General features: G+C 37.0%; 1 protein-coding gene across 3 annotated transcripts in view; it reads left to right on the plus strand.

Moving 5' to 3' along the window:
- Nucleotides 1-25,813, plus strand: part of LOC123546989 (complexin-like) — a 196,688-nt gene that overhangs the window by 51,674 nt on the left and 119,201 nt on the right. For all 3 annotated transcript variants that reach the window (XM_053551308.1, XM_053551310.1, XM_053551309.1), the window contains exon 2: nt 9,978-10,080. The gene's annotated coding sequence lies outside the window, so the exon portion shown is untranslated. The remainder of the gene's footprint in view (nt 1-9,977; nt 10,081-25,813) is intronic.

The raw sequence follows: 25,813 nt of genomic DNA on the forward strand, positions 1-25,813 counted from the left end.
TTTAAAGTTACAAACTCTTCCAGTGCATTTAAGGGCTCAGGCACATTTTCAACGTCCTAGTTATAGAGCATCCACTTGGAGTTTGGGAGCTCGTGGGTTCAATCCCTGGCTGCATCATACCAAAGACCTGAAAAATGGTACCAGTAGCTCCCTTGCTTGGTGCTCACCATTGAAAGAGAAACTGGCTTCTCTTCTCTCATATCCTTGTGGCAATGGATTCCATCAGGAATGAGGTGTCAGGTGTGTTTAATATAAGTTGCTTCACAATCAACCTAAAATAAATGGTTAAAAATATTATTTTATCTCAGTGGTTGACAAATTGATAAACTTGCAAAGTGTAGTATTTACTTCCTGACAAGAGACTCAGTGAGAAACTATCCCATGCAGCTATGTTCAAAATTCATCTGTCAACAGATCTGCAAGTCAGCCTTCAAATCTACATTTTACTGTTGTTTTTTTATTGAAGTAGTAAGTACCTTAATGCATTAATCACTCCTTAAAAACCAGAAAAGTATACATTTGTTATTCTAGAAATTCTGTATAAATTAGTCAGGCATGAAAAAAGGGAGATATAATTATCTCTCATAAAATATCATTATATTGATTTGTGATTACACTGTAGAAGTATGCCTGAATTTATGACATATTATATGTATTTATTATCGGGAGCATACACCGTAACTAGAAATCTCCTTATAAGGAAATAAGCGGGTTTATGATTACGCGGTAAAAATGCACGAGTTTTTCGGTAGTAGTAAGAGTTGCCATTCGAGGTTTATTAGACAAGCCGTCAAGTTGTGAAATTTCCGAAAATATTTAAATATTTTCGTTTATTTGTTAAAAAAAAAAAAAAAAAAAAAAAAAAAATTGTCTACAATTATTATGTCATACCATTTCACATGACTCACAGTATTTAATTTTAATTTCAGATTTACAGTTCGGCAGGCGATTAAATGGAAGTGTAACAATTGTGAAACATATTATGGACTCTTTTTTCGTTACATGAAATAAGTTTGGTTTTTCACATGCAATTATACATGTACATTGTTTTGTGCCTAAAGACGTTATTATACGTAATGTAAAAATCGATTTATATTTCAGGAAAATTCCTCCTATATTTTTAGTCATGTTTTTTTGCGTCAAAACTACAAAAACGTTTTATTTTGCTTCAAAATTGGGTAATATGTCAGGCAGGCCGGAAGGAGCCGCTGGTCTTGAGCCTTGGACCCCTTCATTAAATACCTCCCCCTCCCACGACGGAGTAGGGTTAGGTATCCCGCTCGCAGCACACCCGACTTTGGCTTTTTCAGAAATTTACTAAATATGTTTTTATAAAGATATTTTATTAATTAGAAATTTCATTAAAAAATTTTGTTGGTGAACGAGAAGATGTGTACTATTTTGACAGTATGGATTCTGACAGTATATCTTTTTGTTGGTTGGGTTAATAAACGGTTGGTTGGGACGGTTTGCTAACGATCCCTCTAGCCTAATTCAATCTTGTGTTATGATGTTTTTAAAGTGTATGTTCAAAGAGTGTAAATGATTTATGCTCGTTTGAGAGTAACGAATTAGAGCATAAGATGATTTTCTAGGGACTTGCCTGGCTGTTACATAAAGACCAAGTTTTAAGATGTGTTTCTTTAATGACTTTAATCACACTGGGTATTTGGCTACCTACTCGTGTGAGCGATACCGTCCTCGTGTGATTTATATACATGTAGGCTGTTTAGGGTAAATAAAAACAATGCCAACATATGACACATATTTATGGATGTTGAACATTTTATAGACAGATTCGTCCGAAGCAATGCATTAATTCGTACTGGTGAAAATATCAGTCATCTATAATATTGATATGACTATAGAATACGAAGAAATGTATTGAAATTCATGTATTTTGACATTTTGAGCCGTATTTTTCTTTGTTCAAAGTTCAGATAAATGAATTTGCCACTCTCCCTGGTAGAACTATACATACTCAACTACATAAGGTATGGATCCTATACCTGCAATTTATTTTTGTTGATAAAATTTCAATTATATGCACTCTGTCGCTGTTTTTGATGATACCTCTGACGATGGATGAAAATAAACAAAGATACCTACCCATTTGCACATAGATACCGTCCTCATGTCACTGAACATTTTATAAAACTCCCCGCAGCAATTACTTCCCCTTACGGTACACTAAATGAACGCAATGGAAGTTTAACCGCTGTGAGGAGCTTGGTAATTTATAAGAACTAAATGATGGAGTACATCATGTGAAACCCGACCTTTAGTAGATCTATATGATTAGAATGTTAACTTTTAAGATGTATAGAAGTAAGAGTGGACTGTGTTGGCATCAATATTAAGCCTTCCCTAACACCCACCCTTTACTCCTACACATTCTATCCTCTCATCTTCTTGAAGTTCTTCTTCTTTTTCTCCTTCAGTCTCTTTCTATAAACGACAAAACTTGTGGATGCACCATGCATCTGTGCGTATGGTAAGACTTTCCTTTTCTTCCCGAAAGGGAGTTGGGAACCCCTGTCCTGATCTGCACATGTATGCGTATAGACAGAGGCTTCGACTTCATCAATTTGCCTTATATGGTATCATGTAATATTCGCCTCTGTCTGTAGGCCCACCTTCCATTAAAGTAGTGCTCATTACGTGACTTATTTACAAGTGCATACAATATACACAGATTGGTTTGTTCATACTTACTCCTCTAAGATTCATAATCACCATTTGCAATACATGTTTTCACAACATGACGACAAATGCCAAAACAGGTAAGATGATATTTTAATAAAGTTTGTGTATCAGACGAGCTCTAATAACTTTGCAATAATATACAAATAGTTACCTAGAACAAGCATAGGGTGGATCCAGGATTTTTATCAATGGGGCCCATCCTGGGATAATGTCCTGAAAATATTTCAGGAATTCCTGGGACTTTTCACGCCGTTAAATGGGAATGGGACAATCCCAGATTTTCCTATGAACAGGAAAAAAAACAGGACACCAGAACTTCAAGAAACCTATGCTGTCCTGCTATCCTGAAAATCTCAGGAATGTCCTGGGATTTCCTGTTGTCAGGAAATAAAGGTATATATTGTCCTGTTCTCAGGAAAACCCCAGGAATGTCTTGAGAATTCTTGAAGTCAGGATATCCCAGGACAATTGTCCTGTCTTCAGGAAATCCCAGGAATTCCTGATGTAAGGAAATTTTCAGGCAATTGTAAGAATAATAAGTATTATCATTTCCAAATATTAGAAAATATTTTCTAGTTAACATGTACATTGAAACAATACAACCTGTCATAGCAGAAATATCAATTTCTTGGCACATCATAATTCAGCTCAGATATGTGCATACATGGCAAAAAAACTAGGTGTAAATACTGCTATTTAGTCTAGAAACATCAAATTATGAGCTTCATATTGAGAAAACTATGATCTATTCACTTTTAAGAGTGAAACTGTCTTTGATCAAACATGTACAGATAATCTAAACAGTACTTAGTCTAACACATTTCAGTTTTTAATGCTCTGACTGATTTGAAGAAAAATATTTTTCTAAATAACTTACCAGTATTGTTTTGTAAAATCATTAAATGAAGGAATGTGTTTAGTATTATTTCTAAAAGTTTATACAGAAATAATTTGCTAACTTAGCACAAAATATAGAATATATTCCTGTTACAGCAACAACACCACAGCACAAGTGCTTAATGATACAGTTTCTCCCAAAACATGGGTCTTCAACACCAGGATGTAATTAACTTATTAGACCATTACAAGATCATGTTTCAAATTACACTCAAAACCCTTTATAACACTATTCGATATACCGCGGTATTCAGTACAATGCGATACAGCCTCTTGGCTCCCAAATTTTCAATAACAAAAAAAAGTCTGCAGATGTTATTTGATTTGATCATAACCAGCGTTAAAACTGCATATACCTGTGTACTTTAACACCTTTACCATGACAACAATGACAAAAAATCAATAACTGTCTGCTAGCTTACTTGTTTGAGTAAGGGCTTTGTTAAATGTTGAATACATGCAGACATGTGACAATTAGCAATCAAGACCCTGTCAAAATTAGATTGTTTGCATTGATAACAAGCGTGTAACATTGGTCAGTCAACTATCAAACCATTTAAGTTTGCATCAATTAAGCGGACGACATGAAAATTTTAGTGAATAAAAAAATCAAACAACATGTCCAGTTTTGTAATAAAATGCAGCCGTTTTTCGTAATCATCCCATTCTTATTTTTTATTATCGTAGATCTAGTTTATTTTACCATTTTCTATTTTATTTTATCCATTTTGTAAAACTGTCCGCGTTTTTTCTCTTTCGTACATTTTTATTTATTTTCCACGTGTTTAAAAACCCCGTGCTATTCTAATTTTCACGACCGCGCGCTTCTCACACAGCGTTATATGTTTACTTCCGGGATTCAGAATTTCAACTTTCTTTTAGAATTACGACGAAATGGGAAGATGACACAGCGTTATAATTTTTATGCCCCCGGCATCTACTGATGCGGGAGGCATATAGTGATTTCCTGTCCATTCGTCCGTCCTTCTGTTCGTCCGTCTGTACGAGGTTAACCAAATGGGACCGTTTCATCTAGCATCATTACCCGTAACTAGAATGACTTGATACTAATGCAGATGTAACTTGTGACCATTCCTCATCTTCTGACATCACCTGACCTCAGTTTGACCTTGACCTCGTTTTGGACTTAGTTTGCTTTGTATCGACAAGGATGCGACCGGGGGCATCAAGCGTTTATTGAACACAGGTCCTTGTTTTAATGTATTTTCCAGTAGCATATAAGGTAAATAAATGTCCTGTTTATACGCTTAGAATTTGTTATTTAACAGGAAGCAACGTTCAAATACGTCTAATGCATTATGGGTGGGTGGGGTATTGCACAATCGGCATATACAGCCAACCCGCGTTATAAATTTAACCCCGCTAGATCCGCGGGTCTCGAACCTTGGACCCCAACGACAGCGTTATAAAGGGGTCCCAGTGTAATTACCATCTTTCGATCTGTATCTTTTAGAAAAAGTCCTGTCTTTTCTCCTGTGAACAGGACAATTTTCCTACCAAAAGTCCTGTCTTTTAGTGTTGAAGTCCTCTCTCCAGGACTTTTAAAGAATCTCGGGATAATCCTGGGATTTCCTGAAAACAGGAAAATATTTCTGCACGGGGCCTGCCAAACTGCAAAAAGCATATCCATTCACTAAAATTTCTTCTTGTTTTCATTTTTTTTTTCAGTTCCCACTATTTTAGGTCCAATTTTCAACGTTTTGATAATTAGCAAATTTCTGGAGGCTTGAATTTGTTCGACAAACCTGCAAACCTACTAGAGAGGGTAACAATGAAACGTTGTTACTGTCAGTCTCAATTTCAATATTTGCAGGGCATACGGTCCTGTGTCTCTTCGGTTCATAGTGGCGTAGGAACGTGGGCGGGGGCAAGGGGGCACATGCCCCGCAATCCTGGCCAAACTTGACACATTTATATGCCCCCCTTCGAAGAAGGTTGGGGTATATTGTTTTGCAGATGTCGGTCGGTATGTAGACAAATCCATTTCCGGATGATAACTCAAGAAAGCTTGGGCCTAGGATCATGAAAGTTGATAGGGAGATTGTTCATAACCAGCAGATTTTGAGGTCAGTAGGTCAAAGGTCAAGGTCATAGAGACCCAGAACAGTTAAACAGTTTCCAGATGATAACTTAGACCTACTATCATGAAAGTTAATAGGGAGGATAGCCATGACCAGCAGATGACCCCTATTGATTTTGATGTCAGTAGGTCAAAGGTCAAGGACACAGTGACTCGGAACAGTTAAACAGTTTCTGGACTATATCTTAAGAATGTTTGGGCCTATGATCACAAAACATAATAGGGATGTTGATCATGACCAGCAGACGACTCCTATTGATTTTGAGGTCAGTAGGTCAAAGGTCAAGGTCTCAGTGACCCGGAACAGTTAACGGTTTCTGGATGATAACTCAAGAACACTTGGGCCTAGGATCATGAAAGTTGATGGGGAGGTTGATCATGACCAGCAGATGACCCCTATTATTTTTGAGGTCAGTAGGTCAAAGGTCAAGATCACATTGACCCAGAACAGTAGAACTTTTTTTTTGCCAAATAAATGGAGAATACTTTGGTCTAAGATCACATTTGATACAGAGTTTACTTATGATTGGTACATGACCCATAATTATTGATTTCAGGCCAGTAACATCCAGTGCACAGTGACAAATAATTTCAGTTCCTTGTGCAATTACTGAATATATCAAGGGGGGCAATACGTGTTTTACGAGCTCTTGTTGTATCTTATGTGGTCATTCCTAGTGATGGGACATGGGTTGGAGAACTCCAACCGATTATCGGTTGGAATCGGTTAGCAAACCGATGTGATGTATCGGAAAAATAATTGGTTGAATGTTATTTATTTTCATACTTGTTTGTTCAGATATTTATGTCTTTAAAGTGACGGTTTTACTTAAAATTCTTATGCTCTTTTGAAAAATAAAGAACTACCATTAATCAGCTAGATGTTGTTAAGCTGGTTCCTGGTAAACAGAAATTTGTTTAATAATCACTAATTAGTTGCAGACAGGGAAACCACAATAAATTGCAATCCAGGTACATGTATCACAGACTCATAGCTGTCATTTGTGACAATTGACTGGTACACCTGTACCTGTAACATTTCTAGCATACAGCAAGGAAGTACAAATATTTCAGTTTTTCTTTGGCTGACAAAAATAGTGATTGTAGAAAATCATTAAATGAATTCAGTAATTTTTCGGTAATATTAATATATTACAATGGTAACCATAGCCTGACACTACTGAGTTGCTCCATGTTCCTACTACTTGTTGCTATGGCATATAACAATGTCATGAAGCTTAGTAAAATGATCATTAGATAAAAATCAGAATTTAATCTGTTTTCATATGTACACTGGTCAGCAGTACTGGGAAAATGGAATTTTGGCAGAAAAAATCATGACAACTCAATGACAACTGCAGTTGCATAAAAACACCAAAGTTCTTTCCACTGAAATTACATCATGGACACGGAAATTTGATGGCATTTTTGTCCAGTTTCAACAGATAAATTCCCTGGACATACTGTTGTAATATATGAAGATTTATCAAAGTTTCACTAATTTTGCCCCATTTTTATTGACGCTATGGACGCCGCCATGTTAACAGCTGTGCCTAATTGTAAGATGTTAAATCCATTTTCATTGGATAATTGAAACGAAATACTAACGTTTGATTGTCGGCATACTTCTGTTTTATCCCTTAAGCATTGAGGTAGTCCATATTTCTGATATTTCTAGGTAAACATAAATTCTCACGCACGGTATTCCCTTCAGAAACCTTCGATCGTACCCATGTAGATTCGTACCCGCTATCGACATGATCGATCATCGGAATCGGTTGGGCTTTTCTAGCTGTCAATCAATTATATCTGCTAATCGGCCCATCACTAGTCATTCACCCCCCACAACCACCTACTTCGCAAACACACACACACGCACTCATATTACTTGCCCCTATTTATTTAGAAGAAGCTTCTAACACATACTGGCATCACTTAAATAATTTCACATTTTCCTTGCATACCAGAACTGTTCAGATAAGCAGTGTGTAACTCAAGTGATCTAGGGCCATCATGGCCTTGTTGTTATCATGAACTGCTTGATAGATCTTCATCAAACTTTGTCTGTAGCATCATTGTAAGTTCTTCTCCCAATATTTGTATAAATTTGGGAGCTTGCACCCATTTAAGGCCAGCTAGAGCTAAATTTAGAAATACCTTTAAACACCTTCTCATGGACTGCTTGATGGATCTTCATCAAATTTCTGTTGTGTTATTGTTAGGTCCGCTCCCAAATTTATTTAAAAGGGGGCACGCAACACCTTTTAGGGGCCACTAAAGCTAAAAATAGAAATATTTTTAAACAACTTAACCAAACTGAGTCTGTAACATTGTTGTAACATTCTTTTCCAAATTTGTTCAGATGACAATGGGCCCGTTTTAGGAGCCACTAGAGGGAAATATAGAAATACCTTTAAATAACTTCTTATGAGTTAAGAGACCTTCCAAAACTACCTTAGCCTGTTCCATTTGGTCTGCGCATATTTTCCATCCAATTTTAAAGGCCTGAGAAGCATATAGTGTTTTAACTGTTTGTTATCTGTCACACTAATTTATGCAGTAAACTTCTGCTGCCTGTGGAACATTGGACACCTGGAGCATATTATGGTCCTCTTCCAAAGTTGCACACTTGCTGGCCTGTTTTAGCTCTGAAACTTAGGGCCATCATACATGCCGTCTTGTTTTGGATTTCTACCTGCAAGAACAAAGTTATGGCCCTTGACCAAGTCAAAAGTGTGTATTAACCCTTTCCCACATCGATACGTTTATCACCGTATCTATCGATTACCAAACAGAAACATATTGACCCGTGTCTATCGGTTCCCCGATAGAAACGTATTATACCGATTAACGGCCATTTGAACAGAATCGTTTTATCCCGTGTCTCATAATCAATCGCTTTATTTTCGTTCTTTTCCTGAAGAAACAAATTCCGGATGTTTACTAACTCAAAATATGGGATTTCGTCATCACTATTTACGTACAAGATCATGTGGTTACTATTTAAATTTATCGAGTACTTTGCAAAGAAAGACACCGGGGTTTTTTCCTACATGTGCACGACGCTACGTCATGGAAAATTACTGAGAAAACTGCTTGCAACTGGCCGGTTCGCGGGCTTTCCTCGTTCTAAAAATAACAACCATTTAACATCGAAGTATTTTTAAATGTGTTAGGTCATGAAGGTCACACGTGATACATGCAGATTTCCCCTAAACAACAATTTGTGTATACGATGGCTTGGAATTGATGGCCTTACATAACGGGAAGTGTTAATCAAAACAGAAGGACCGCGCCTTTCAAATATTTTATGACACCCCAAGAGTTAATTGCAGCGGAAGTCACCCGTGATGTACCGACGTTTGATCATCAAAATATTACGTAATATTATCCTAAAAATATTTTAATTTTTAGCACAAGAATACTGTAGTCAGTTACGAGTCTCGATCTCAGCGATCTTTTTGCACTTTCAGAAATTTTACAATCCGTTATTTTTGTAGTGTTATTCAGTTTGATGGTTGTGTTTTTATATAAATACTTACTGATTCCGATCCGGAAGATAAGTCTGTTAACTATAAATCAAACTTTCAAACATCAAAATGAAATTGTATATGAATTTCAATGTGAAAGTAATCCAAAACAGAATTTTATGCCTAAAAATATATATTCCCGTACTTTAACACTTTATATCTTCGAAACTCAAAGAGAAACTACAATAAATTTTGTATCATCGGAAAGAGAATTTAAATTGCTATAAACTTTATATTGACAAAAATAATGTCAAACTTACAGAAAATATTAAAATAATGACATTTTTAACATAAGTGTGTGTAATCACAAAATAATGCCAACACCCAGTCACCTTTATCAGCCATATACCGATTATTGATTATTGATTATCACTTATCAGTGTTATGTAAAAGAGGTTACTTTTGCTTGTGTGTAAAAGAGGTTACTTTGGCTTGTGTTCTGTGTGGTAAAGGGTTAAGGGCATAAAAGTTTGTGTTGCATGTATCTCAAAATGTACTGACCTAGAGTCATAAAACAACAGAGGAATTTTATATAGCATGTAGTGTTTTGTTTGGGATTTCATGTAGCTAGACCGGAATGCTCTTTGATTTTACAATATACAAAGAGTGCTTAAAAGTTTATGTTGCATATATCTGAAATATTGCACATAAAGTCATAAAACCATGTACAACCATGGGAAGTGGGAGTGTGTCCTATGGACACAAATTTAGTTTGGACACACATCTGGTTTCTATATTTTCAGTTAATGTAAAGAAAAAAGAGGAGGTATCACAGACTTTAATCCCAGAGACAGCAGCAGTGACAACAAGTTCTACAGACTTTCCATTGCCAATGCCGAATATCAGGTAAATGGTCAACAAACTTTTGTTTGACAAGCCTAGATGTAAGTCTGCTTGCAAATATGCAAATATCTTGAATCAGATGTACCCAAATCAAGAAGTTTGCCATAAGCTTACAGCAATCTTAAAAATATTGCAGTCATGTAATATAATGCTTGCAGATGCACGTATAGAAATTAAGTTTGCGGATAAGTCTTGCTTCGCAAGCTTGCAACGGACATCCTGCGATCTTAATACTATTTAAGATTGCGACTAGTTTGAGATCCTGTAACCTTTTTAATCCCCCGCCCCAAGTGGTGGGGGGTTATAGGAATGGTCTCCATCCGTCCTTCCATCTGTCCATCCGTAACATTTCGTGTCCACTCTGTATCTCTAACTTCTTGAAGGATTTTCATGAAATTGGGTCAAATGATCACCTCATTAAAACGATGTGAAGAACCCATGAGTCAGCCATGTTGGCTTAAGGTCAAGGTCAAACGTTTGAGCCTTCCATTTTATGTCCGCTCTGTATCTCCTAAACCCCTGGGAGGATAATCATGAAACTTAGGTCAAATGATCACGTCATCAAGATGATGTGCAGAACCCATGAGTCAGCCATGTTGGCTCAAGGTCAAGGTCACAACTCAAGGTCAAAGGTGGGAGCCTTCCATTTTGTGTCTGTTCTATATCTCCTAAACCCATTGAAGGATAATCATGAAACTTGGGTCAAATGGTCACCTCATTAAGACGATATGCAGAACCCATGAGTCAGCCATGATGGCTCAAGGTCAAGGTCACAACTCAAGGTCAAAGGTTTGAGCCTTCCATTTTGTGTCCTCTCTGTATCCCCTAAACCCCTTGGAGAATAATCATGTAACTTGGGTCAAATGATCACCTCATCAAAAGGATGTGCAGAACTCATGAGTCAGCCATGTTGGCTCAAGGTCAAGGTCACAGCTTGAGGTCAAATGTTTGAGCCTTCAATATTGAGTCCGCTCTATATCTCCTAAACCCATTGAAGGATAATCATGAAACTTGGGTCAAATAATCACCTCACTAAGACGATTTGCAGAACCCATGAGTCAGCCATGTCGGCTCAAGGTCAAGGTCACAACTCAAGGTCAAAGGTTTGAGCCTTCCAGTTTGTGTCTGCTCTGTATCTCCTAAACCCCTTGGAGGATAATCATGAAACTTGGGTCAAATGGTCACTTCATTAAGACGATGTGCAGAACTCATGAGTCAGCCATGTTGGCTCAAGGTCAGGGTCACAACTTGAGGTCAAATGTTTTAGCCTTCAATTTTGTGTCTGCTCTATATCTCCTAAATCCATTGAAGGATAATCATGAAACTTGGGTCAAATGATCACCTTATCAAGATGATATGCAGAACATGTGAGTCAGCCATATTGGCTTAAGATCAAGGTCACAAGTCAATGTCAAATGTTTGAGCCTTCCATTTTGTGTCCGCTCTGTATCTCCTAAACCCCTTGAAGGATTTTCATGAAACTTTGGTCAATTAATCACCTCATCAAGATGATGTGCAGAACTCATGAGTCAGCCATGTTGGCTCAAGGTCAGTGTCATAACTCAAGATCAAAGGTTTGAGCCTTCCATTTTATGTCTGCTCTGTATCTCCTTAACCCCTTGAAGGATTTTAATATGACTTGGCTGTAATAATCCATTTATCGAGACAGTGTGCAGAATTCAAAATTCACCCTGCCAGTTTAAGGTCAAGGTCACAACTCGATTGTTTAATGGTTCCACCCAATACCATAAACCCTTTCACTATCCATAACAATGGCGGGGGATATAGCTGTCTTTCAGACTGCCTTGTTAAAACTCTTTTAATTCACTGATATGTATAAAAGGGAGGTAATATATTTAACCTAATATTAAATATTTTATGTCAAAATACGTTGTTTTAAAAAATATTGTCCCTGATTTTTAAGTCTTTATCTACTGATCACTACAAAATATTGTTTCATTGAAAGTGCATACATTTTATACACTATGCAGTTTATCAAATTAAAGGAAGTATATGTATATAATTAAAATTTTAGACTCTCATGTTACTTAAACTGTCTCACAAACCTAAATAAGGTTGAGGAAGGTAGTGTTGCAAGCTTGCGCGATCATAACAAGGTTGCGAGAGACTCGCAAATGTTTTTGTCCACACCCATGTAAGTGTGCGTAAGCTTGCAAGATTGCACAAGCTTGCAATCTTATTATGATTGTGCAAACTTGCAAGGTCGCAATTAAGATCGCTAGGGTTCCAATCGCAAGTGTGTGCAACCTTACAAGCTTGCAAGATTTTAAGTAGGTTGCATGAAGCGCACAAATAAGTTTATGCAAGCTTAAATAATGGTTGCGAAGGTTCCAATTGCAATCTTGCTGCACGCTGAAACAAGTTTGCCGCAATCTTGTTATGATTGCAACTGCAATCTTGCTGCGACCTTAATGCGACCTTAATGCATCCTTAATTATGTCTCCCCCCACTGGGGGAGACATATTGTTTTTGCCCTGTCCGTCCGTCACACTTTATTTCCGATCAATAACTGGAGAACAATTTTACCTAGAACCTTCAAACTTCATAGGGTGGCTGGGCTTATGGAGTACACGACCCCTATTGTTTTTGGGGTCAAAGATCGTCACAGGGGCCTGAACATGGAAAAGCATTTCCGATCATTACTTGAGAACCACTTGACCCAGAATTTTGAAACTTCATAGGATGATTGGTCTTGCAGAGTAGTTGACCCCTGTTGATTTTGGGGTCACTCTGTTAAAGGTCAAGGTCACAGGGGCCTGAACATGGAAAACCATTTCTGATCAATAATTTGAGAACCACTTGACCCAGAATATTGAAACTTCTTAGGATGATTGGTCATGCAGAGTAGATGACCCCTATTGATTTTGGGAACACTCTGTTAAAGGTCAAGGTCATAGGGGCCAGAACATGGAAAACCATTTCCGATCAATAACTTGAGAACCACTTGACCAAGAATGTTGAAACTTCATAGGATGATTGTGGACATGCAGAGTAGATGACCCCTATTGATTTTGGGGTCATTTTATTAAAGGTCAAGGGTCACAGGGGCCTGAACATGGAAAACCATTTCTAGTCAGTAACTTGAGAACCTTTTGACCCAGAATGTTGAAACTTCATAGGATGATTGGACATGCAGAGTAGATGACCCCTACTGATTTTTGGGTCACTCGATCAAAGGTCAAGGTCGCAGCAGACATAACGTGGAAATCCATTTCTGGTCAATGACTTGAGAACCATTTGAGCTAGAACCTTCAAACTTCATAGGGTGATATGACTTACAGAGTCGATGACCCCTATTGTTTTTGGGGTCACTCCATCAAAGGTCAAGGTCACAAGGGGCTGAATATAGAAAACTCTTTCCAATCAATAACTTGAGAACCACTTGACCCAGAATGTTGAAAGTTAATAGAATGATTGGACATGCAGAGTAGATGACTCCTACTGATTTCGGGGTCACTCTATCAAAGGTCAAGGTCACAGGGGACTGAATATGGAAAACCGTTTTGTCAGGATACAGGTTATATAACCCAGGGAAGTGCCTACGCCTTTAGTTTCTTGAACAATGAAATGGGTCCAATCACTAAGGTGACTATGTCTTAGACTAGATGACAAACGATGTAGAATGTCCTTTGTTAAAACAAAGAGCTATAAAAATAAATAGATTGGCAACTTGAAAGGCATATAGAGCAAATCTCGCCAACCTCCCGTGACAAAAAAAACGAGATCTCGTTTACCGGAAGTGGCGCTTTCTCCATGCGCCATTTTGTATGTGAAAGCAATTATTCATCGGTAAAATGATCAACGTGTACTTCGTGTCTTAAGACCATTTCACATTAAACTAATTTTGTTTTAGAAGCTAACATGTATTTTAAATGTAGTTTTAAAGGTACAAATTGTAACTCCATGCTCGCCGATGTTTTTTTTTAGTAAGATAACGCCGAATCACGCTCTGACACGAGCTCACGCGAGATTACAGCCAGTTGCCACTTCTTTGGTTAAAACGTGGAGCTGGTGAGACCAAATATCTCATATATAGAATTTTCCTCTGGCTACCTTGCCTAAACGATTCGTGTACCAATGATTCGTAAATGATTTCTATTTGAAGCTAAATAATTTCAGAGATCAGGCAAATCACTAAATGTTTCAAACTAACTTAATCTTCAATTAATACCGATAAGCTCAAATTCCTATAGGCTGGAGGCTCTATACTTGACTTGTCTTTTTGTTGAAGTTCCCGTCAGACAATGTCTTTGAATCAACAACATACGAGTCCTATCGCATAGATGCTCGGCCTCTGTCCTCTCAACTCTATATGATTACCCTGACTCCTGGATGCTCAGCGCCTATATGCTATCATATGTAGCATTCAACTACCATATATGTGTATCTCCGATGCCTCGGCTATACTTTGCCAATAACGCTGAACCATCTATAAGCTGGAACTCTCTTACTATCTCAGAACTCTGGGTCTCTGTCTCAGCTTTCTGATGCTCAATCTATATTTGCTATCGTCTATAGCATTCAATTACCTTTAAGGTAAAACTCCTATGCGCTGGCCCTATAGCTCGAAACCTTGTTGAAATTCTGCAACTCTTCTTTAGTCTATGAACTTCCAAAGTCTTCTTTTTAATAATTTATCTGCCCTGACAGGGTAACTGCAATAGTCTCCTTATCAAGGTACTGGGATAAATTATTAGTGGAATCCTCGATGTGTCTTCTTCAACCGCTGGATACCGAATGAGCTCTCTGTCATCCATCTACCTATTTATACCTTAGCAGACGTGCTATTTTTAGAACTTGTTTCTGATTGGTCCAAATTTAAACATAGCGTTTTACAACAAGTACTTGCTCTATCAAATATCTGGTTCCCTTTAACTTTTGTATATGACATAATGTGTGATGCTGGGATCCAGCTATCCACATAATGAACCCAAATCAGCCACAAATGACCCAATTTCTATTATTTACAGCAATTCAACTATAATCATAGCAATGACAACCTGAAAAGGGAGTCAAGCACTATCTGCACTTATGTGTTAAGTTATCAATATATTAAATGACACGTTTCCAATTCTTAACTTGATCAGAACCACTTGACCCAGAATGTTGAAACTTAGTGGGATGATTGGACATGCCAAGTAGATGATCCCTATTGCAGCCAACCATCAGTGTCTTTTTGACTTTCGCTCATGTCCCCTATTGACTTCTTGCCTATATAACTATGCATTGGGGGAGACATGCGCTTTTCAACAAAAGCATCTTCTAGTTAAGCTTGCCATTTTGGTTTGGGAATGTTGGTAAAAACTAGGGAAGGGAGTATTAGTATTGTTTTTTGGTTGGATGTGTTTAATGCTGTTTTTTACAGTACTTAATGTAGGTTAATACGGTAATCTTATGGCCTCATTATGGCCCTCAAGGTAAATAGAGCTCTAAAGGCAAAGCACAGATATTGTTATTTTAATGCAAACACAGGCTTTCGTCTGGCAGGGTCTTGAAGGCAAGCCACATATTTTTGGCAGTGTTTTGAAGGCAAAAATATTCTGGGCAGTTGCAATAATGAAGCTGCGGATTCACAGAGTAAAAGCGATATTTCATTTTGAGGCACATAGCAGACAATATCTGATATTCAACTTTTCTGTTTTAAGTGAACACAATTATAATTTTTTTAAATGCTGATACAAGTGCACTTCAGGTTAATGTTATACATCAAAACCATCAGTAGATCCTCTATAAAATATAAACCACATTGAGTTGTGATATTTGTCCCCTGCCTTTTTCAAAGAAAAAAAAGGGGACATAGATACAGGCTGCATCCTTCAGTCCGCCCGTCACACTTCGTGTCCGGTCCATAACTCTGCCATCCTATTGAAATGACTTGGCATAAATGTTCCCCATAATGAGACAACATGTTGTGTGCAAGACCCAGACCCCTAGCTCCAAGGTCAATGTCACACTTAGAGGTCAAAGGTTAACAGGGTCTGTTTTGTGTCCGGTCCATAACTCTGCCATTCATCAAGGGATTTTGAAATTACTTGCAAAAAAATATTCCCCATAATGACACAACATGTCATTTGCAAGACCCAGACCCCTAGCTCTAAGGTCAAGGTCGCACTTACAGGTTATAGGTTAACATGGTCTGTTTCTTGTCCGGTCCATAACTCTGCCATCATCAAGTGAATTTAAAATTACTTGGCACAAATGTTCCCTATAATGAGTTGATGTGTCGTGTGCAAGACCCAGACTGCTAGCTCAAAGGTCAAGGTGATTTGGTATTTTTGGCTTTGTTTGGTTTTGTGATCGCCCTGTGTCCGTTGTTGGCGCCGGCGTCGTCATCGTCAACAATTTGACTGTTAACACTCTAGAGGTCACAATTTTGGCCCAATCTTAATGAAACTTGGTCAGAATGTTACCCTCAATAAAATCTTGGACGAGTTCGATATTGGGTCATCTGGGGTGAAAAACTAGGTCACCAGGTCAAATCAAAGGAAAAGCTTGTTAACACTCTAGAGGTCACAATTTGGGCCCAATCTTAATGAAACTTGGTCAGAATGTTACCCTCAATAAAGTCGTGGAAGAGTTTGATATTAGGTCATCTGGGGTCAAAAACTAGGTCACCAGGTCAAATCAAAGGAAAAGCTTGTTAACACTCTAGAGGCCACATTTATGACTGTATCTTCATAAAACTTTGTCAGAATGTTAATCTTGATGATCTCAAGGTCCAGTTTGAATCTGGGTCATGTAGTTTACACTGTAGAGGCCACATTTATGATCATATCTTAATGAAACTTGGTCAGAACGTTAAGCTTGATGATCTATAGGTCAAGCTCAAATCTGGGTTAGGTGGGGTCAAAAACTAGGTCATTAGGTCAATTCAAAGGAAAAGCTTGTTAACACTCTAGAGGCCACATTTATGACTATATCTTCATGAAACTTAGTCAGAATGTTAATCTTGATGATCTTTAGGTCAAGTTCGAATCTGGGTCATGTGGGGTCATAAACTAGGTCACCGGGTCAAATCAAAGGAAAAGCTATTTAACACTTTAGAGGCCACATTTATGACCATATCTTATTGAAACTTGGTCAGAATGTTAATCTTGATTATCTTTAGGTCAATAGGTCAGGTGAGCGATACAGGGCCTTCATGGCCCTCTTGTTTTCTGTCTGGTCTGTAACTTTTTTATGCATTGGTGTATATTCAAATAATTTGGCATAAATACTCACCATTAAATTTGTGTCATGTGCAAAGGTCAAGTTCACAGGCACCCAAGTTAATTTTCTGTTTTTTGTTTGTACATGAAATTACCTTCTATTTAGATGATAAAGTACAATACATGTGTTATAATATCAGGTTTCCCACTATTTTAAAAATGAAATTATGATTGGTATTGTTAGATATATAAAAGCTGTTAACAATTGTAGACTTGTAGAATGCAAACCCAGGCACAAATTATAAGTTAATGGTATATCATTACTATGGTTGCAACACATTAGGTTGATATGTAGTGCACCACTGCATCAACAGTAGAAATAACTTTTTCTGGTGTGTAATTTAAAACAAGTTATTATGTCTCCCACCACACAGTGGTGTGGGAGACATATTGATTTACTCCTGTCTGTGTGTGTGTGTGTCTGTCTGTCACAAAGCTTGTCCGCACTCTTTAAGTCGAACATTTCTCATCAGATCTTCACCAAACTTGAATAAAATATGTTTGCCAATAAGTGCTCGGCCAAGTTCGATAACTAGCCAAATCGGCACAGGCACTTCTGAATTATGGCCCTTGAACTACCAAAAAACGCTCAGATTTCTTGCGCATTTTTGACCTCAAAAGAACTTCTATACTACTTTTAAAAGTAGTATAGGGGTCCTTTTGGTGTCAAAAAAGCACATGCGCATGTGCTCTAAGTAAACGGTATATAAAGACTGACTTACTATTTAGATGATTAGGCAGTTGTGGGAGACATGCGCTTTTTTCAAAAGCATCTCTAGTTTTAATATCATATAAGTTTCATGCATTTTATTGTGCCCCCCGTGAGTGGTGGGAGCATATAAATTTGCTCTTGTCCGAATGTTGTGTCGCACCTAGCTCCAAAAGTATTTGACGTAGAGTCACAAAACTTTACAGGAATGTTGGTCAGCATGTGTAGTTGTGCACCTGGGGTTTCGCGTCCTGATTCATTCCGTCGTGTAGGAGTTATGGCCCCTGACTTAGTAAAAAATTGGTCATTTTAATGTTGTGTCATGCGTAGCTCCAAAAGTATTTGACCTAGAGTCACCAAAGTTTACAGGAATGTTGGTCAGCATGTGCAGTTATGCACCTGGGGTTTCCCGTCCGGATTCATTCAGTATTGTAGGAGTTATGGCCCCTGGCTTAGTTAAAAATTGGTCATTTTAATGTTGTGTCGCGCATAACTCCAAAAGTATTTGACCTAGAGTCACCAAAGTTTACATGAATGTTGGTCAGCATGTGCAGTTGTGCACCTGGGGTTTCGCATCTGGATTCATTCAGTATTATAGGAGTTATGGCCCCTGACCTAGGAAAAAATTGTCATTTTAATGTTTTGTCGCGCATAGCTCCAAAAATATTTTACTTACAGTCATTATTTCACTACACAAGACCAGACTTCTTGTCCAGACTTACTCAAAAAAAAAGTTTGTGAAACATGTATGTTAAAATGTACTTGACCTAGAATCATAAAACATTAGAGGATTGTTTTATAGCCTATGAAGTGTTCTCTTTAGGATTTTACTCAGCTAGGCCAGAGTTATGGCCAACTAAGTGAAAAATACACATAAGGTTCTTAAAAGTTTGTGTTGCAAACATCTTAAAAATTGTTTAACGGGAGTCATTAAACCATGTTACAGTGGCAGGAATGGGGGGCACCTGTGTCCTATGGACACACATCTAGTTTGTTTATTAATTACAGGTCCCTTTAATATGATAAAATGTTTCATTATATTTTTAGCTATTTTGGGAGACATGCGCTTTTAAGCTCACCTGTCACAAAGTGACAAGGTGAGCTTTTGTGATCGCGCAGCGTCCGTCTTCCATGCATGCGTGTGTAAACTTTTGCTTGTGACCACTCTAGAGGTCACATTTTTCATGGGATCTTTATGAAAGTTAGTCAGAATGTTCATTTTGATGATATCTAGGTCAAGTTCAAAACTGGGTCATGTGCGGTCCAAAACTAGGTCAGTAGGTCTAAAAATAGAAAAACCTTGTGACCTCCCTAGAGGCCATATTTTTCAATGGATCTTCATGAAAATTGGTCAGTATGTTCACCTTGATGATTTCTAGGTCAAGTTTGAAACTGGGTCACATACGGTCAAAAACTAGGTCAGTAGGTCTAAAATTAGAAAAACATTGTGACCTCTCTAGAGTCCATACTTTTCAATGGATCTTCATGAAAATTGGTCAGAATGTTCACATTGGTGATATCTAGTTCAAGTTCGAAACTGGGTCACGTGCCATCAAAAACTAGGTCAGTAGGTCAAATAATAGAAAAACCTTGTGACCTCTCTAGAGGCAGTATTTTTCATGGGATCTGTATAAAAGTTGGTCTGAATATTCATCTTGATGATATCTAGGTCAAGTTCGAAACTGGGTCAACTGCGGTCAAAAACTAGGTCAGTAGGTCTACATTGTCCGTGTCCGTGCGTAAACTTTCGCTTGTGACCACTCTAGTTTAAGATCCAGCCTTGAACTTTGGATGACATGTACAGTTTTGCACACCAATCTTTAAACTGTCTTTTAAACCATAAATGTGACCTACTGATCTACTTTCTAATATTTTAGCATCAGTTTGCCATTTGAAACATGTGGTTCAATCTACTCAGGGGAGCAATTCAGGGTCATCATGACCCTCTTGTTTCAAAAGCATCTCTAGTTTTAAAACCATATAAGTTTCATGCATTTTATTTGTTTATTAGTTACAGGTCCCTTTAATATGATAAAATGTTTCATTATATTTTTAGCTATTTTTATACACCCATCTCTGAAAGAGCGGGGCATATTATGTGAACACCTGTGGCACGGGCGGTCGGCGTCCAAAGAATGTCAGCTCTCCAAGTCGAACCGTTTTCATCCGATCTTCACCAAACTTGCTGACAATGTTTGTGGGCATTATTTCTCTGCCAAGTTTGATAACCAGCCAAATTGTTCCAGGCACTCCTGAATTATGGCCTGTGAATTAGGCCAAGTTTGATGACAGGCTTATTTTGTGACAGTCTGGCACTTTTGTTCATTACCAATTTAAAAATGAAATCACATTAAATCTTTAAAATACAGATATTAGCATTTGAAAGCATTCACCAATTAATAGATTTCCAGACATTTTCAAACTTCATAATGTCTTCCTGAATTATATGATATATAGTTATGACTTAAATTAGGTACATTGTTAGTATGTTGCCCTATTACTTAGAATATGTCGTATTGGCATACAACATGTTTTGTGAAGAATGTCCCTTGGTGGGGGACGTTGGTAGCTCTGTTACAGATACTTTTAAAATAAAAGTGTTGAGTGCCATTGATATTGAGGCAAGAATGGCTTTTTGTAGGCCACAGATTGTTATCTTCCGCCAAAGGCAGAGGGGTATAGATTTGGCATTGTCCGTCTGGCTGTTTGTCTGTCCATCAGCTTTTCCACATTAAATTTATTAAACTCGTTGAACAAAATTGAAAAAATACTCCGCTTTGCCTCACATTTTATGATTTTATTCAACTTGTTTAAAGAATTCAGTATGAAAAGACACACATGTAATATCCTCTACATAATTCAAAAAGTATTTTTAGCTAGAATCACAAAATCTCACATAGTTATTGATTAGCTTATGACCTTTACTCACATTTTGTATTATCCCCCTTGACCCAGTAAAAGCAGAGTTATTCTCCTCGATTTGGTTGAAAAAATAGTGATTTTTGACTGTATCAAAGTAATTGATCATGAAACTTAATTCAGATGTAGGTCACTGTAGTGTGGTGATATATCCACATCTTTCATCTGGATCTCTTCAATTACTGCTGAGTTGTTGCCCTTTGTTTTAAAATTCATAAATTCCCAGATAACAATGTAACACATTGATGGATCTTGTTGAAATTCATTTCAAATATAGATCACTACAGGGCAGTTGAGCACATGCTACTTTGGTAGAATATCTTGACTACTTTAGATTATTTTTAATTCTTTTAAGATCCTTAAATTCTAACATAATAAAACCAAGTAGCTAATTAATAGAATTTCATTAGTTAAAGTATTCAAGAATGAAACCTTTGTCGCATTTGGTTTGGGATACCGATTCAGTGAATTTCTTGTTGGTAGTGTTTTGAAAGCAGGAAGCTGATATTTTTAGTGACTTTTAGAGGAAATAATGGATTTTTGTTTGTCACAGATTACTGGCAGTTTAGTGAACGAAAAAAGCACTTTTTATCTGCTGTTGTATAGTTTTAGAGGCAATAATGGCTTTTTGTGTCTTGAAGGCAACAAGTGTTTTTGTCTGCCATTGATATTTGTAGCATTCAGAGGCAAAATCTTTTTTTGTCTGCAAGTAATATATTGTTTTTTGTCAGTCACATGCTGCTGGTAGTTTAGTGAAAGCAATAATGGCTTATTTTGTGCATTTAATATTTGTATAGTTTCAGAGGCAAGAGTGACTTTTTGTTTGGCACAGGTAAGTAGTAGTGTTTTGAAAGCAAGATGTGCTCTTTGTGTGCCATTGATACTAGACTAGCATCAGTCGATAGAGTCATTAAATGTAAAGCACTTGGCCATAAAATCAATCCTCTTTGATAGCACTTTCTGAAAAATTTACATTATCTCTAACCTCTGACTCGAGATGAGCCTAGAGAGAAAATGGTTTTCTTAGAAAATATCAGCGTAAGTATGAAGAAAGAATAAACTTTATTACAGATAACTTGATCTCAACAGACTTTGTAAGTCTACATTGATACTTGTTGCTTTTTGTCTGTCACAGATTACTGGTAGTTTAGTGAAAGCAATAGTTGCTTTTTTGTCTGCTACTGATACTTATGTTCTGGAGGCAACAATGAATTTTTGTCTGCCTTTATTACTGATAGTGTTGTGAAGGTAACAGTAGCCTTTTTGTCTGCCGTTGATGCTAACAAGAAGGGCTTTTTGTCTATCACAGTAGTAGTGTTGTCATCATTTTCTGTTCTGAAGAAAAGAAATTAAATGTTTGTGCTGCATCAGTAAAGTACTTGCTGGATTATATTCATCCTGAAGCATTTGTTTGTGACAGAAGCTATTAGGAATTTAAAGTATTTTGGATTGGTATGGTTTAAGTTTTGATATCAGCTGTATTCCAGCAAGGATTTATCTGTCAAGAAAATTGTTAAAGTCCTATCTGAAAGTAGTTGTAGTAAACAGCCTGATAGAATCATGATTAATAGGAAATCTATATGCCGTTGTTGTTTGTTTTTAGAGATCGCTTCGTAACATTGATCTTTCAGATGTTTGGTCTGCAAATTGCAAACTATAGAAATACAGATAGAAAAAAAAATGTCAAAGGAATGGCCATATAGTGTTGTCAAGTCATTTTGTTGTAGCAATTAAACAATTATTTTTCATGCCTTAGGAATGATGATTATGAATTTTACATTGCATTTTTTGCCTATTCTCTTTCCGACTACATTACGTGAATGACAATAACATGTTCGGTGTACTCGGGATTATTGGCATATTTGCTTTATTACCTAACGGCAATTTTCTTGTAAAGAAAAAATATAATCTAATTTTGCCAACATTTTAATCGGTCAAAACTGCCCAAATTTCTCTGAGGTGTTTGTTAGAATATGAACTTATTAACTGGTAGTTATAACCAGTGAAATATAACTTACACTGAATCTTTTATATTTGCCTTTTTAGCAGCTGGCAATCATTTAACAAATTTCGAGAGGATTTTAATTGATAGGAAATTACAGTTACAAACTAAATACTGTAAAAGCAGAAATTTTCATGAGGGTTTAATTTTCGCTATATTTGCGAGGCCCTACATCTCGCGAAAATTAATCCACGCATAAATATTTACAATTAGTATAATTTTTATTCAAGCAGGATACCATTTTTTCCCATGTTGCGAATATTAAACCTCGCGAACATACTTAAAATTTCAGATTTGCGAAATTTTGACCCCGCGAAAATGTGCATTTACAGTACCTTTCTGCAACACATGAAGTCATTGGCATTCACTGTCAATTAGTATTATGACTAAGATTGACTGTCATTCATTCATTCCGATGATTCATAGACAGAGTCCGTTGTTTACATTTTTGTCCAGCCCGCTTGTGGTGAGCTCGACTTAGTCGCCACTTTTGGCGGTTCAGTGTTTGTGCGTCCGTCCAATCTTGTTCATATTTGGCATGAATGTTAACCTCAATGAGAAGGAGTGTCTGCGCAAACCCCATGTTCCTATCTCAAAGGTCAAGGTCACAGTTGGAGGTCAAAGGTCAAATTGAAGAATGAGTTTGTCCGGAGCATTTCTTCTTAATGCATGGTGGGATTTTGATGTAACATGGCATGAATGTTCACCATTATGAGACGGAGTGTCATATGCAAGAACCAGATTCCTAGGTCTAAGGTCAAGGTCACACTTAGAGGTCAAAGGTCAGATACAAGAATGACTTTGTCGGGAGCATTTCTTCTTCATGCACAGAGAGATTTTGATGTAACTTAATTGGCATAATTGTTCACCATCATGAGATGGAGTGTCATGTGCAAGAACCTAGAATTACTTCCCTTTGTAGTTACTATGAATAGCTTATATTGTAACTTTTTTATTACTGGTCATAGGGAAAAATCAAACCACTTTTCTGTAGTACAACATGCATGTTACATCCAATTTTGAGGTGTTTTATGACCTACTGGTAAGGATTTTTGTGTGTACTTAGATTTTTTTTTTTGTACTCCCAGTCCTTTTGACAGCTGTTGGGCTTGACATGGTGCATGTGGGCATCTAGTTAATTGTAACTGGTGCACTTGTAAAAACCTCTATATTTTGAAAAATCGGAAGTATGCGAAGAGCTCTGGTACATTGCAAAATAGCTCAGTCAGGTACAATGCAGATACCCATATTTAACCGTCAAATTCTTTTGTATAAGGGGTTCGAATCCCCATAAATATTATTTTTCAGATCATTTTTTAGCTCGACTATTCAAAGAATAGTAGAGCTATAGGACTCGCCCGTGCGTCCTTGTCGGCGTCCCGATTTGGTTAAGTTTTTGTATGTAAGCTGGTATCTCAGTAACCAATTGTGGGAATGGATTGAAACTTCACACACTTATTCACTGTGATAAACTGACTTACATTGCACAGGTTCCATAACTCTATTTTGCTTTTTTACAAAATTATGCCCCTTTTTCGACTTAGACATTTTTGGTTAAGGTTTTGTATGTAAGCTGGTATCTCAGTACCTACTAATAAGAATGGATTGAAACTTAATTAACTTGTTCACTGTCATCATCTGACATGCGTTAAGCAGGTCCCATAACTCTACTTTGTTGTTGTTGTTTTTTTTAAATTATGCCCCTTTTTCAACTTAGCAGTTTTTGGTTAAGGTTTTGTATGTAAGCTGGTATCTCAGTATCCACTAATGGGAAAGGATTGAAACTTCACATACTTGTTCACTGTCATGATATGACATGCAGTGCAAAGGTTCAATAACTCTACTTTTATTTTTACAAAATTATGCCCCTTTTTCAACTTAGTTTTTTGGTTAAATTCTTACATGTAAGCTGGTATCTCAGTACCCACTAATGGGAATGGATTGAAACTTCACACACTTGTTCACTGTCATGAGCTGATAAGCACCATGCAGGTTCTATAACCCTGTTTCCCATTTTTACAAAATCATGCCCCTTTTTCGACTTTTGTATTCATTCAATTGACAAGGCTGTTGAATAGTCGAGCGTTGCTGTCCTCCGACAGCTCTTGTTTTCCTACCAACTTTCCTTCCTCTTCCCATATTCTTTGTTTATGACTTTGATGCTTTTTATTTACATAATGTCTTTCCATAACATATTTGTACTAATCATGGTTTATGTACATGTATAAGCATTTAACTAATATCATCTTATTTTGAGTTTAGCATTAGTTACAAAAAAGTTGAATTTCTTATGCTTCATTTTAATCTATTGATAGTCATGTATGTAAACATCACATTATCGTTGGGGCATAGTATAATAAATATATAGGTATAAATCCTGCACGATAACTCAAACGATAACATGTTTGATAATTATGATTTTTCTTCATTAAAAGGTTTCAATACAGAAATTATTTTTGTATAACATTACAGTATGCACTTAAATTCTATCATTGACAACCTTTTTGAATTCAATGATGCATGAAAACCATAACAATCAAACAATAATATAAACATGCTGTCGTTTAAATTATCATGTGGGAGTAGTAGTAGGCAATATTTACTCATAAAAAGTGACAGTAGGAAACAAATTATTCTTTTTTTAGCTCAAAAACTAGGTCACTAGGTCAAATCAAAGAAAAACCTTGTGTATGCGATAGAGGCTGTATTTTTCAATTGATCTTCATGAATATTGGTCAAAATGATTACCTTGATGAAATCTAGGCCGAGTCCGAAAATGGGTCATCTGGGGTCAAAAACTAGGTCACTAGGTCAAATCAAAGAAAAACCTTGTGTATGCGATAGAGGCTGTATTTTTCAACTGATCTTCATGAATAT

This window comes from Mercenaria mercenaria, chromosome 9 (assembly GCF_021730395.1).
Source record: "Mercenaria mercenaria strain notata chromosome 9, MADL_Memer_1, whole genome shotgun sequence".
Taxonomy (NCBI): Eukaryota; Metazoa; Mollusca; class Bivalvia; order Venerida; family Veneridae; genus Mercenaria; species Mercenaria mercenaria.